General features: G+C 36.9%; 1 protein-coding gene across 1 annotated transcript in view; it reads left to right on the top strand.

Annotated features, from left to right (window-relative positions):
• The first annotated feature begins 2,989 nt into the window (after positions 1–2,989).
• trpm3 (transient receptor potential cation channel, subfamily M, member 3) overlaps positions 2,990–12,487 on the top strand; it is a 542,866-nt gene continuing 533,368 nt past the window's right edge. The window contains exons 1-2 of the mRNA XM_061980556.1: positions 2,990–3,026; positions 3,179–3,286. The gene's annotated coding sequence lies outside the window, so the exon portion shown is untranslated. The remainder of the gene's footprint in view (positions 3,027–3,178; positions 3,287–12,487) is intronic.

Below are 12,487 nucleotides of genomic sequence, written 5' to 3'. Positions count from 1 at the left end.
ACTGTGGTTCTAGCTTGCCATGCTAATGGCCAGAAACTTCCACCCATGGTGATATTCAAAAGGAAGACCTTGCCAAAAGAGACCTTTCCAGCCGGCGTCATCATAAAAGCTAACTCGAAGGGATGGATGAAGAAAAGATGAGCGAGTGGTTAAGGTAAGTTTATGCGAAGAGGCCGGGTGGCTTTTTTCACGCAGCTCCGTCCATGTTGATATACGACTCCGTGCGCGCCCACATCACGCTGGTTTTTAATATATTATTAAAGTTTGACTGACCTATCTGACTGTTTTTTTGACATTCCTTTAGCGCAGTTAGATGCGGCTTATAACACGGGGCGTCTTATAGGTGGACAAAGTTTTGAAATATGCCGTTCATTGAAGGCGCGGCTTATAACCCAGGGCGCCTTATGGTGCGGAAAATACGGTAACGACATGTACAAACCCCGTTTCCATATGAGTTGGGAAATTGTGTTTGATGTAAATATAAATGGAATACAATGATTTGCAAATCCTTTTCAACCCATATTCAATTGAATGCACTACAAAGACAAGATATTTGATGTTCAAACTCATAAACTTAATTTTTTTTTGCAAATAATAATTAACTTAGAATTTCATGGCTGCAACACGTGCCAAAGTAGTTGGGAAAGGGCATGTTCACCACTGTGTTACATAGCCTTTCCTTTAAACAACACTCCGTAAACGTTTGGGAACTGAGGAGACACATTTTTTAAGCTTCTCAGGTGGAATTCTTTCCCATTCTTGCTTGATGTACAGCTTAAGTTGTTCAACAGTCCGGGGTCTCCGTTGTGGTATTTTAGGCTTCATAATGCGCCACACATTTTCAATGGGAGACAGGTCTGGACTACAGGCAGGGCAGTCTAGTACCCGCACTCTTTTACTATGAAGCCACGGTGATGTAACACGTGGCTTGGCATTGTCTTGCTGAAATAAGCAGGTGCGTCCATGGTAACGTTGCTTGGATGGCAACATATGTTGCTCCAAAACCTGTATGTATCTTTCAGCATTAATGGCGCCTTCACAGATGTGTAAGTTACCCATGTTTTGGGCACTAATGCACCCCAATACCGTCACACATGCTGGCTTTTCAACTTTGCGCCTATAACAATCCGGATGGTTCTTTTCCTCTTTGGTCCGGAGGACACGACGTCCACAGTTTCCAAAAACAATTTAAAATGTGGACTCGTCAGACCACAGAGCACTTTTCCACTTTGTATCAGTCCATCTTAGATAAGCTCATACCCAGCGAAGCCGACGGCGTTTCTGGGTGTTGTTGATAAACGGTTTTCGCCTTGCATAGGTGTTATTAAATGAGTCATTAATTCATTATAATTTTAATTAAATACGCACATGTGTTATTAAATGTGTCATTCATTTAAATTTTTTTATTTAAATTAAATACGTACGTGTGTTATTAAATGTGTCATTAATTAATTGTAGTTTTAATTAATTACGTACACGTGCATTTGTTTTTAAATGTGTAATTAATATATTTTTATTTAATTAAATACGTACATGTGTTATTAAATGTGCCATTAATTGTTTAAAAAATATATATTAATCAAATAAGTGCATGTGTGATTAAATGTGTCATTAAATAATTTTGCTTCAAATTAAATACGTACATGTGTTATTTATTAAATTTACCATTCATTTATTTTAAATTAAATTAAATACGACATGTGTTATTAAATGTGCCATTAATTAATTTTATTTGAATTAAATAATTGCATGTGTTTTTAAATGTGTCATTAATTAAATTAGATTTAAATTCAATTTGTACATGTGTTCTTAAAGGTGTCATTCGTTAATTTTAATTCAAATTAAATACGTACATGCGTTATTACATTTCTCATTAATTAATTTTAATTATAATTAATTACATAGTGTACATGTTATTAAATGTGCCATTGATTAATTTTAATTTTAATTAATAAGGTACATGTGTTACAAAATGTACCATTAAGTAATTTAAATTTAAATAAAATACATACATTTGTTATTAAATGTGTCATTAGTTAATTTTCATTCAAATTAAATATTTTCATGTGTTCTTAAATTGGTCATTAATTATTTTTAATCATAATTAAATACATACATGCGTTATTAAATGTGCCATTAATTAATCTAAATTTAAATATGTACATGTATTATTAAACGTGTCATTAATTAATTTTAATTCAAAATAAAAACTTACATGTGTTAAATGTGTCATTAATTAATTTTAATTTTAATTGTGTTATTAAATGTGTCATTAATTAACTTTAATTCAAATTCAATACAAACGTGTTATCAAAAGTGTCATTAATTAATTTTAATTCAAATTCAATACAAACGTGTTGTTAAATGTGTCAGTAATTAATTTTAATTTAAAGTAAATACATGCATGTGTTATTAAATGTGTAATTTATTAATTTGAATTCAAATTAAATACATACATGTGTTAAATGTGTCATTAATTAATTTTTATTTCAATTAAATACGTACATGTGTTATTAAATATCATTTATTAATTTTAATTCAAATCAAATATGTACATGTGTTATTAAAAGTGTCATTTATTCATTTTAATTAAAATTAAATATGTACAAGTGTTATCAAATGTGTCATTAATTAATTTTAATTCAAATTCAATACAAATATGTGGTATTAAATGTGCCATTAATTAATTTTAATTTTAATTAAATACGTACATGTGTAAATAAATTTGTCATTAATTAATTTGTATTCAAATTAAATACATACATGTGTTATTAAATGTGCCATTAATCAATTTTAATTTAGATTAGATAAATGCATGTGTTATTAAATGTGTCATTAATTTATTCGATGTAAAATTACATTTAATCATTTAATCAGTATTGATTTAATTGTTTAATGATGATCTATTTAATGACACATTTAAATAAATATTGAATTTTGTCCCATCTGGCCCTCCATAGTTAGCATGCTACCATTGGCTCCAGGTCTGAGGGCGACGCCCAGAAGAAAGATGGCGGCGTGAAAAGGTAACTTTTTTATTTATTTATTCCATTTTTAGAAACAATAATATAAAGCTACCGATTGAAAGAGTTGTGTTTTCCCCGTCTTGGATTTGTTTTGGAGGTTTGTGTGTGTTTTGGACTTTTTAAGAGTCTCCTAATTAGTCCTCCCTGCACAGCTGAAAACAATTCGCGCTCCAACAGGAAGTCTGAAAAAAAGGAGGAAGGACACAGAAGCAAGAACATGAAACAGCCATGAAGGATGAGGACAAATCAAGCTTTTTCTTGTAAGGAGTTTATATCTTTGTAATATTCCTCATAGCATTACAACCTTATTCCTGTAACATCGTGACTTTAAATTATTATTATTATTTTTAAATTCTTTATTGAACAACAAACATACATTTATAATTCAAACAAAAGTCAAGGCAATTTCAAAAAGAAAAAGAAAAGGAAAACAAAAGCAAATACAGAGAGTAATAATACTAAAAAACTATGATTAAAAAAATAAAAGACAAAAAGGGCTACCTAAATCACTGTTTTTTAACCACTGTGCCGCGGCACACTAGTGTACAGTTCAGTTTCAGTTTATTTCGAACATGCATACAATGCAATGTTATGCATCACACAGTTCCAGTCGTTTCATTACAGCACGTCCGAAAAGAGGTAGGAAGAAGCAGAGCTTATTTATGCCGTGAGATACAGCATAAAGAAGCATTCCCTAAGCATTGAAGCTTGCAGAACGAAACTAAAACTGAACTGGCTACAAAGTAAACAAAAACAGAATGCTGGATGACAGCAAAGACTTACTGTGGAGCAAAGACGGCGTCCACAATGTACATCCGAACATGACATGACAATCAACAATGTCCCCACAAAGAAGGATAAAAACAACGGAAATAGTCTTGATTGCTAAAACAAAGTAGATGCGGGAAATATCGCTGAAAGGAAGACATGAAACTGCTACAGGAAAATACCAAAAAAAGAGAAAAAGCCACCAGAATAGGAGCGCAAGACAAGAACTAAAACACTACACACAGGAAAACACAAAAAAACTCAAAATAAGTCACAGCGTGATGTGACAGGTGGTGACAGTACACCTACTTTGAGACAAGAGCTATATTGATGCATGCTTGGTTATGGTTTAAACAATTGCGACAACAAGTTTTTACTGTCAACTGAGTTTCGTTTTTTAATGATTTCTGCTGGTGGTGTGCCTTTAGATTTTTTTCAACGCAAAAAATGTGCCTTGGCTCAAAAAAGGTTGAAAAAGACTGACCGAAATCACTTTAAATGTTTTTAACAAGGATATCAATTTAAGGGATTTTGTACTCTTAATCATTCTCCAAGATTTGATTGATAATTGTAACCCATTAAGCCAATTAGAAAATCTAGGCCTTACTTTCATAAATCAACATTTGAAAATGTAGTTTTAAAACGGCAGATTTATTAGTTTTTTTGTTGATACTACTAGTGTGACGCGAGCTGGTGTCACAAAATTAAAACGTGACTTTATTTGTCATTTAGGGAGAATCTGTGCAATGCAGTCAGACTTACATTAGTTTTTTTCAAAAGTCAATAGGAGGGTTGCATATGACGTCACGTCCGTTTTTTTCTTCGCTTCTTAATTGATACGGTGGTCAAGCAGATTGAGCATAGTATTAAAACAAGCGAGAGTGAGTGTCAAGTTTGAGCAGAAAGTTTTATATTTCTGTTCTGTTCCTGGGTGTTCCAGTTCCTCAAATAGAGAGGTAGGAAAGAGCTTTCATAGAGTCCCGAAAGAAGTGGTTAAAAAAACGAAAGTGCGTGGAAGAAAATGGCTCTTAAAAATATCGCTTTCGTCATCTTGTGGAATACAATCGGACCGTACTCGTGTCTGCAGTGATCACTATGTATAATGTTTGTTTGAACATTTGATTTGTTTGAGTAACTTTCTGTGATGCAATCGAGTTTGTTCTCTACTATATAAGTAGTGTTTAATAGCAGAACTAAACATAAGAAAAGGACAATATATGGCATTAGTTAGTGTTCGTTTGTCGTTGCTGTGCCTAAATATAACTCGGAAGACCTGCTTGTGCAAATAAACTAAAGTCATGTTAAAGGGGAACATTATCACAATTTCAGAATTGTTAAAACCATTAAAAATCAGTTCCCAGTGGCTTATTATAATTTTCAAAGTTTTTTTTAAAAATTTTACCCATAACGCAATATCCCTAAAAAAAGCTTCAAAGTGCCTGATTTTAACCATCGTTATATACACCCGTCCATTTTCCTGTGACGTCACATAGTGAAGCCAACACAGGCAAACATGGCGGAAAGAACAGCAAGCTATAGCGACATTAGCTCGGATTCAGACTCGGATTTCAGCGGCTTAAGCGATTCAACAGATTACGAATGTATTGAAACGGATGGTTGTAGTGTGGAGGCAGGTAGCGAAAACGAAATTGAAGAAGAAACTGAAGCTATTGAGCCATATCGGTTTGAACCGTATGCAAGCGAAACCGACGAAAACGACACGACAGCCAGCGACACGGGAGAAAGCGAGGACGAATTTCGGCGATCGCCTTCTAACCAACGATTGATATGTGTTTGTTTGGCATTAAAGGAAACTAACAACTATGAACTAGGTTTACAGCATATGAAATACATTTGGCAACAACATGCACTTTGAGAGTGCAGACAGCCCAATTTTCATCAATTAATATATTCTGTAGACATACCCTCATCCGCGCTCTTTTCCTGAAAGCTGATCTGTCCAGTTTTGGAGTTGATGTCAGCAGGCCAGGGAAGCTAGGGTCGATAGAGGGTTTAGCTCGCTCGTCTGCGGGAACAAACTGCCGCCATTGCTTGCCGTGCTACCGAGGTGCTTTGTCCCTGAATTGCTCACACACTCCGGCAGATTCAATGGGGGTCTGGCGGCAGATTTCTTTGACTTTATCGTTGGAAATGCATCTGCTTTGAGTGTCCCAGGATATCCACACATTCTTGCCATCTCTGTCGTAGCATAGCTTTCGTCGGTAAAGTGTGTGGAACAAACGTCCAATTTCTTGCCACTTTCGCATCTTTGAGCCACTGGTGCAACTTGAATCCGTCCCTGTTCGTGTTGTTACACCCTCCGACAACACACCGACGAGGCATGATGTCTCCAAGGTACGGAAAACAGTCGAAAAAACAGAAAATAACAGAGCTGATTTGACTCGGTGTTTGAGAAAAAGCCGGATTGCTTCCCGATGTGACGCCACGTTGTGACGTCATCACTCCGAGAGCGAATATTATAAAGGCATTTAATTTGCCAAAATTCACCCATTTGGAGTTCGGAAATCGGTTAAAAAAATATATGGTCTTTTTTCTGCAACATCAAGGTATATATTGACGCTTACATAGGTCTGATGATAATGTTCCCCTTTAAGTCCCAGTTATACTGTGTATTATTTTTGTATTTTTGTTGTCCTTGTTGTTGTGCAGGAAAGCCAAGGGCTTTATTCGACACAGATGATCACATTCTAGCGTCCTTGGTGATATTTGTTAGCATCAAGAAAATATCCTTCTTAATATTAACAAAGTAGATGAATAAATCTCCGAGCATGCTTTTATTTTGAAGGCGAGACAAGAACGGGTGTGGGGTAGAGAACGAGCCGGATGTAACAAGTCGGCGACATGTTGGGAAAGACTAAACAAGACTTGCTTTGTATAACAACTTGCCGTCTGCTCAAACAGAATACGACAATCGGAACTGCACATCAAGTACTTTGCATGCGCAACAAACACGGCATGCAAACAAGGCTAGCAAACAGATATAGCAAACAGGGCTAACAAACAATGTTAGCAAACAGAGCTAGCAAACAACGTCAGCAAACAGAGCTAGCAAATAGATATAGCAAACAGGGCTAACAAACAACGTTAGCAAACACGCCTAGCAAGAAAATCTAGCGAACATAGCTAACAAACAGATATAGCAAACAGGACTAACAAACAATATTAACAAACAGATCTAGCAAACAAATACAGCAAACAGAGCTAAAAACACAGATAGCAAACAGATTCAGCAAACTAAGCTAGCAAACAGAGATAACAGATTCAGCAAACAAAGTAAGCAAACAGAGTTAGCAGATTCAGCAAACTGAGATAAAAGAGTTAGCAAACAGAGCTAGTAAACAGAGATAGTAAAAAGAAATAGCAAACAGAGCTACAAAACAGCGACAAAACAGAGCTAGCAAACATAGCTCTTAAATAGATATACCAAACAACGCTAGCAAACAATGTTAGCAACCAGAACTAGGAAAACAGAGCTTTGTGAGTCACGGGTTGCTTTTCTTGTTTTTTGATATGTGGTTGCTTATTTTGGCTTGCTTTTATTTCCTCACAAGCAAAACACAACTGCACCGGTAGATAGTTTTTTGGATTTCTTCACAACGTTTCCTGGCTATTGCCCCCGCTCGACAACTACGCCAGAGCCCAGACTGACATTTTGTAATTTTGTTTTCATATTCCGACTTTTTTCTCACCGTACTGCAACTTTATTCCAACAACTCTGGGCGTTCCTACCCTTCAGTTCTCGTCCTCCCGCTTTATTGCGACACCGTCAATATTGTTGAGCAACATTGACATCGTGACGACTCCCTCCACAAATATTCTGCCTGCTACGTCACGCTGATGTTGCCGGACAACTGAGAGGTTTGTGAGTGGAGGGCCCTAAAATGATCATGGGCGTGACACGGGGCCCCCTCGCCCTGTCCCTCCGGATGACCCGTCCTCCGGGTTGCCTTGGCATCCCAATGATCTTGCCATTATTTCACGCACAAATTAGCACTTGTTAGCCGCCCACTGTTGACTTTGTTTTATTTGCTTGCATTAGATTTCCTCCCATCAGTGTGTGTGTGTGTGTGTGTGTGTGTGTGTGTGTGTGTGTGTGTGTGTGTGGCGGGGTGAGCTTCATAGCTTCCCTACCTAGCAACACACTCTGGAGAGATGCACACAGACACACTCGGGCGTCCTATCCTTCTTGCGACACACTCCGTCTTCCAAATGCTGAGGTGTCCAAAGTGATGCCCGCAGCGAACCGTGGATCCTTCCAAAAATACTATTACAAAAAAACCCTCCATAAAAAAACTGGAATAAAAGAACACAGGTAACATGTAACAAGTAAAACTTGCAATGTTTTTTTCCTTTTAAAACCTAGTAACATCACTATGAGCCCGTTGACGTTCTAGAAACAAACTGTAGCTCAGCTCGCTCACAGTCCTGGCTTGAGGTGAAGGCTAATTAGCTTTTAGCGTAACGTTAGCTCATTTTGCGGTGTATGTGTGTGTGTTAGCTCATAGTGCGGTGTGTGTGTGTGTGTGTGTGTGTGTGTGTGTGTGTGTGTGTGTGTGTGTGTGTGTGTGTGTGTGTGTGTGTGTGTGTGTGTGTGTGTGTGTGTGTGTGTGTGTGTGATAAATATCAACTACAGGCTTCCCAAATGCTGTAATAAATTAAGCATGATGAGTTGACTTGAAACTGTTTAATGTTGCACTTTTTATATGTAGAAGAAAAGTTTTGTCATTTTATTTAATCTGAGCAACAACTTGAGGCAGTTTAATGTTGATTAACGTGGGCAGAATTATTATAGTATTCCCAATGTTAAAAGGATAAAGCCATTGTTTACAAATTTGGTAAATAAATAACCCAAAAATTTATATTTTGTTGTTTTCTTACTGTACTGAAAATGAACTGAACCGTGACCTTTAAACCGACACACACACACACACACACATATATATATATATATATATATATATATATATATATATATATATATATATATATATATATATATATATATATATATGTATATATGTGTATATATATATGTATATGTATATATATGTATATGTATGTATGTATATGTATATATATATATATATATATATATGTATATGTGTATATATATATGTGTATATATATATATATATATATATATGTATGTGTTGGGAAAAAAAATCACAAGACTATTTCATCTCTACAGGCCTGTTTCATGAGGGGGGTACCCTCAATCGTCAGGAGATTTTAATGGGAGCATTCGCATACCATGGTTTATATAGGGCACAGAGTGGGTGGGTACAGGCTGGCCTAGGGGCGTGGTGATTGGTTCATGTGTTACCTAGGAGGTGTTTCCGTCTATGGCGGCATGTTGTTACAATTTCGCTGCGCTTGTTGAGGGATGACAGGTCTGGACGGTAGATAATAAACAGTTTCTCTTTCAAGCATAGGTTGCATCTTTTATTACCACTATTGTAAGGTGTGCTGGATGCAAGAATTTGCCATGTTATTGGATATTCAACATTATTGTCTTTGAGGTCCCAAATGTGTTTGCTGAGTTCTGTGGTATTTCGCAGGTTTTTGTTCCTGAAAGAAGCCTTGTGGTTGTTCCATCTGGTTTTGAATTCACCCTCGGTTAATCCTACATATGTGTCGGATGTGTTAATGTCCTTGCGTATTACCTTAGATTGGTAGACAACTGATGTTTGTAAGCATCCCCCGTTGAGGGGGCAATCAGGTTTCTTTCGACAGTTACATGCTTTGTTGGTTTTGGAGTCGTTCTGACTGGGGGTCGACGGCTCATTTGCAATTGTTTTGTTGTGGTTTGAGATGATTTGTCGTATATTGTTCATGCAGCTGTAGCTCAATTTGATGTTGTTCTTGTTGAATACTTTTCTTAGGTTGTTGTCTTTGGGAAAGTGTTTGTCAATCAGGTTGAGGAATTTGTGTCCAATGTTCGTTGAGACGTTTTTGCTGTATGGAGGCGTGAAACCAGCCAAAAAAGAACAGAAAACGAAACGGCATCATCTGGTACAACCCCCCATACAGCAAAAACGTCTCAACGAACATTGGACACAAATTCCTCAACCTGATTGACAAACACTTTCCCAAAGACAACAACCTAAGAAAAGTATTCAACAAGAACAACATCAAATTGAGCTACAGCTGCATGAACAATATACGACAAATCATCTCAAACCACAACAAAACAATTGCAAATGAGCCGTCGACCCCCAGTCAGAACGACTCCAAAACCAACAAAGCATGTAACTGTCAAAAGAAACCTGATTGCCCCCTCAACGGGGGATGCTTACAAACATCAGTTGTCTACCAATCTAAGGTAATACGCAAGGACATTAACACATCCGACACATATGTAGGATTAACCGAGGGTGAATTCAAAACCAGATGGAACAACCACAAGGCTTCTTTCAGGAACAAAAACCTGCGAAATACCACAGAACTCAGCAAACACATTTGGGACCTCAAAGACAATAATGTTGAATATTCAATAACATGGCAAATTCTTGCATCCAGCACACCTTACAATAGTGGTAATAAAAGATGCAACCTATGCTTGAAAGAGAAACTGTTTATTATCTACCGTCCAAACCTGTCATCCCTCAACAAGCGCAGCAAAATTGTAACAACATGCCGCCATAGACGGAAACACCTCCTAGGTAACACATGAACCAATCACCACGCCCCTAGGCCAGCCTGTACCCACCCACTCTGTGCCCTTTATAAACCATGGTATGGGAATGCTCCCATTAAAATCTCCTGACGATTGAGGGTACCCCCCTCATGAAACAGGCCTGTAGAGATGAAATAGTCTTGTGATTTTTTTTCCCCACACATACATATATTGCGCTCTATTACGGTATCGAGCACTATTTTTTGGATAACCTTATTAAGACATATATATATATATATATATGTATATATATATATGTATGTATATGTATGTATGTATGTATATATATATATATATATATGTATATATATATGTATATTAGGGCTGTCCCGATCCGATATTTGGATCGGATCGGCCGCCGATATTTGCAAAAAAATGCGTATCGGCAAGGCATGGGAAAATGCCGATCCAGATCCAGTAAAAAAAAAAACTCCGCTCCGTGTTTTCCAACGCACCTAACTAAATAGTACATTCCACTTTTCTGCTGCTCCCTACTTTCCGTTCTGCATTTTCCAGCACACCTTCAACACCTCCACAGGTCTGTGGATTCGAACGCAGTTGCTTTTAGCTGCTGGCATTACACGACAGGCTCTTCTCACTCTTTTCTGTGTCTGTGCTTCTCATAGACAGCAAGCGCACCTTCTTACACACGTCACATACTGTCACGTCATACGTCACATACTGTCACGTCATACGTATACGCCCTCCCCGAGCAGAGAGGTAGCAGCATGGCTAACGTTAGCTGTGATGCAGCCGTGTGACCAACGTTCTCTCTAAGGTGCGCGCTTGTGCAATTGCGCACTGTTTAAACATCCTCTGCGCATAGCATTTATATGCCACGCACAAAATCCAATAAAAAAATAAGCGCATTACAATTTTCGACACACGGACACGACAGAGAAAACAGTTTTTGTCATCATTGTTCAAATATTATAACGTCTGTCGAGACGCTTATCTCCATTCGGTGCCACACGTCCACACCATCAAAATGCCGAGGTAAAAATTTCCACATCAACACCGTATGAAAAAAATTAGTTTTTTTTTAGTTGTGATTTCCTTCTCTGCATGAAAGTTTAAAAGTAGCATATATTAATGCAGTATGAAGAAGAATGTTTTAATGTAGACATGCAAGCCTTGAAAGAAAATGTTGAAAATCAAGACTACATTTCCTGCAAATGGATGCATTTCTACCCTATATTTTAACTTTAGATTTATTCTCATATCAAACTCTTTTGGCTGTCTTTTTGACACTTACATCCGGCGCCCCCCTCCACACCCTGGATTATAAATAATGTAAATAATTCAATGTGATTATCTTGTGTGATGACTGTATTATGATGATAGTATATATCTGATAGTATATATCTGTATCATGAATCAATTTAAGTGGACCCCGACTTAAACAAGTTGAAAAACTTATTGGGGTGTTACCATTTAGTGGTCAATTGTACGGAATATGTACTTCACTGTGCAACCTACTAATAAAAGTCTCAATCAATCAAAACACATAGAATCATCATACTGCTGTGATTATATGCATCAAGTGTTCATTCAAGGCTAAGGCAAAATATCGAGATATATATTGTGTATCGCAATATGGCCTTAAAATATTGCAATATTAAAAAAAGGCCATATCGCCCAGCCCTAGTTCAATGATGCCATTTCTGTTTGTCATATATAATTTTGTCTATTTTGTGTTTATCCTTGAATAAACAGGTCAGTTTCTTGTTACCAACCATTGTGTATTATTCAAACTCCCCTAATTCAGCTGGCTAGTTGTTATCAAGAGTACTAAAACCCTTTTCAACATGATTCTGAGAACTAAGTAGGCTAAATAACTTTAAACTTTAATACATGCTCGGATAGGCCAGTATCGGTCAGTATCGGCATCGGATCGGAAATGCAAAAACAATATCTGTATCGGATCGGAAGTGCAAAAACCTGGATCGGGACATCCCTAATGTGTGTGTGTGTATATATATATATATATATATAT

The sequence above is a fragment of the Nerophis lumbriciformis genome, linkage group LG20 (assembly GCF_033978685.3).
Source record: "Nerophis lumbriciformis linkage group LG20, RoL_Nlum_v2.1, whole genome shotgun sequence".
NCBI classification, from domain to species: domain Eukaryota; kingdom Metazoa; phylum Chordata; class Actinopteri; order Syngnathiformes; family Syngnathidae; genus Nerophis; species Nerophis lumbriciformis.
The sequence above is the reverse complement of the archived record's forward strand: the minus strand, read 5'-3'. Positions and strand labels throughout refer to the sequence as shown.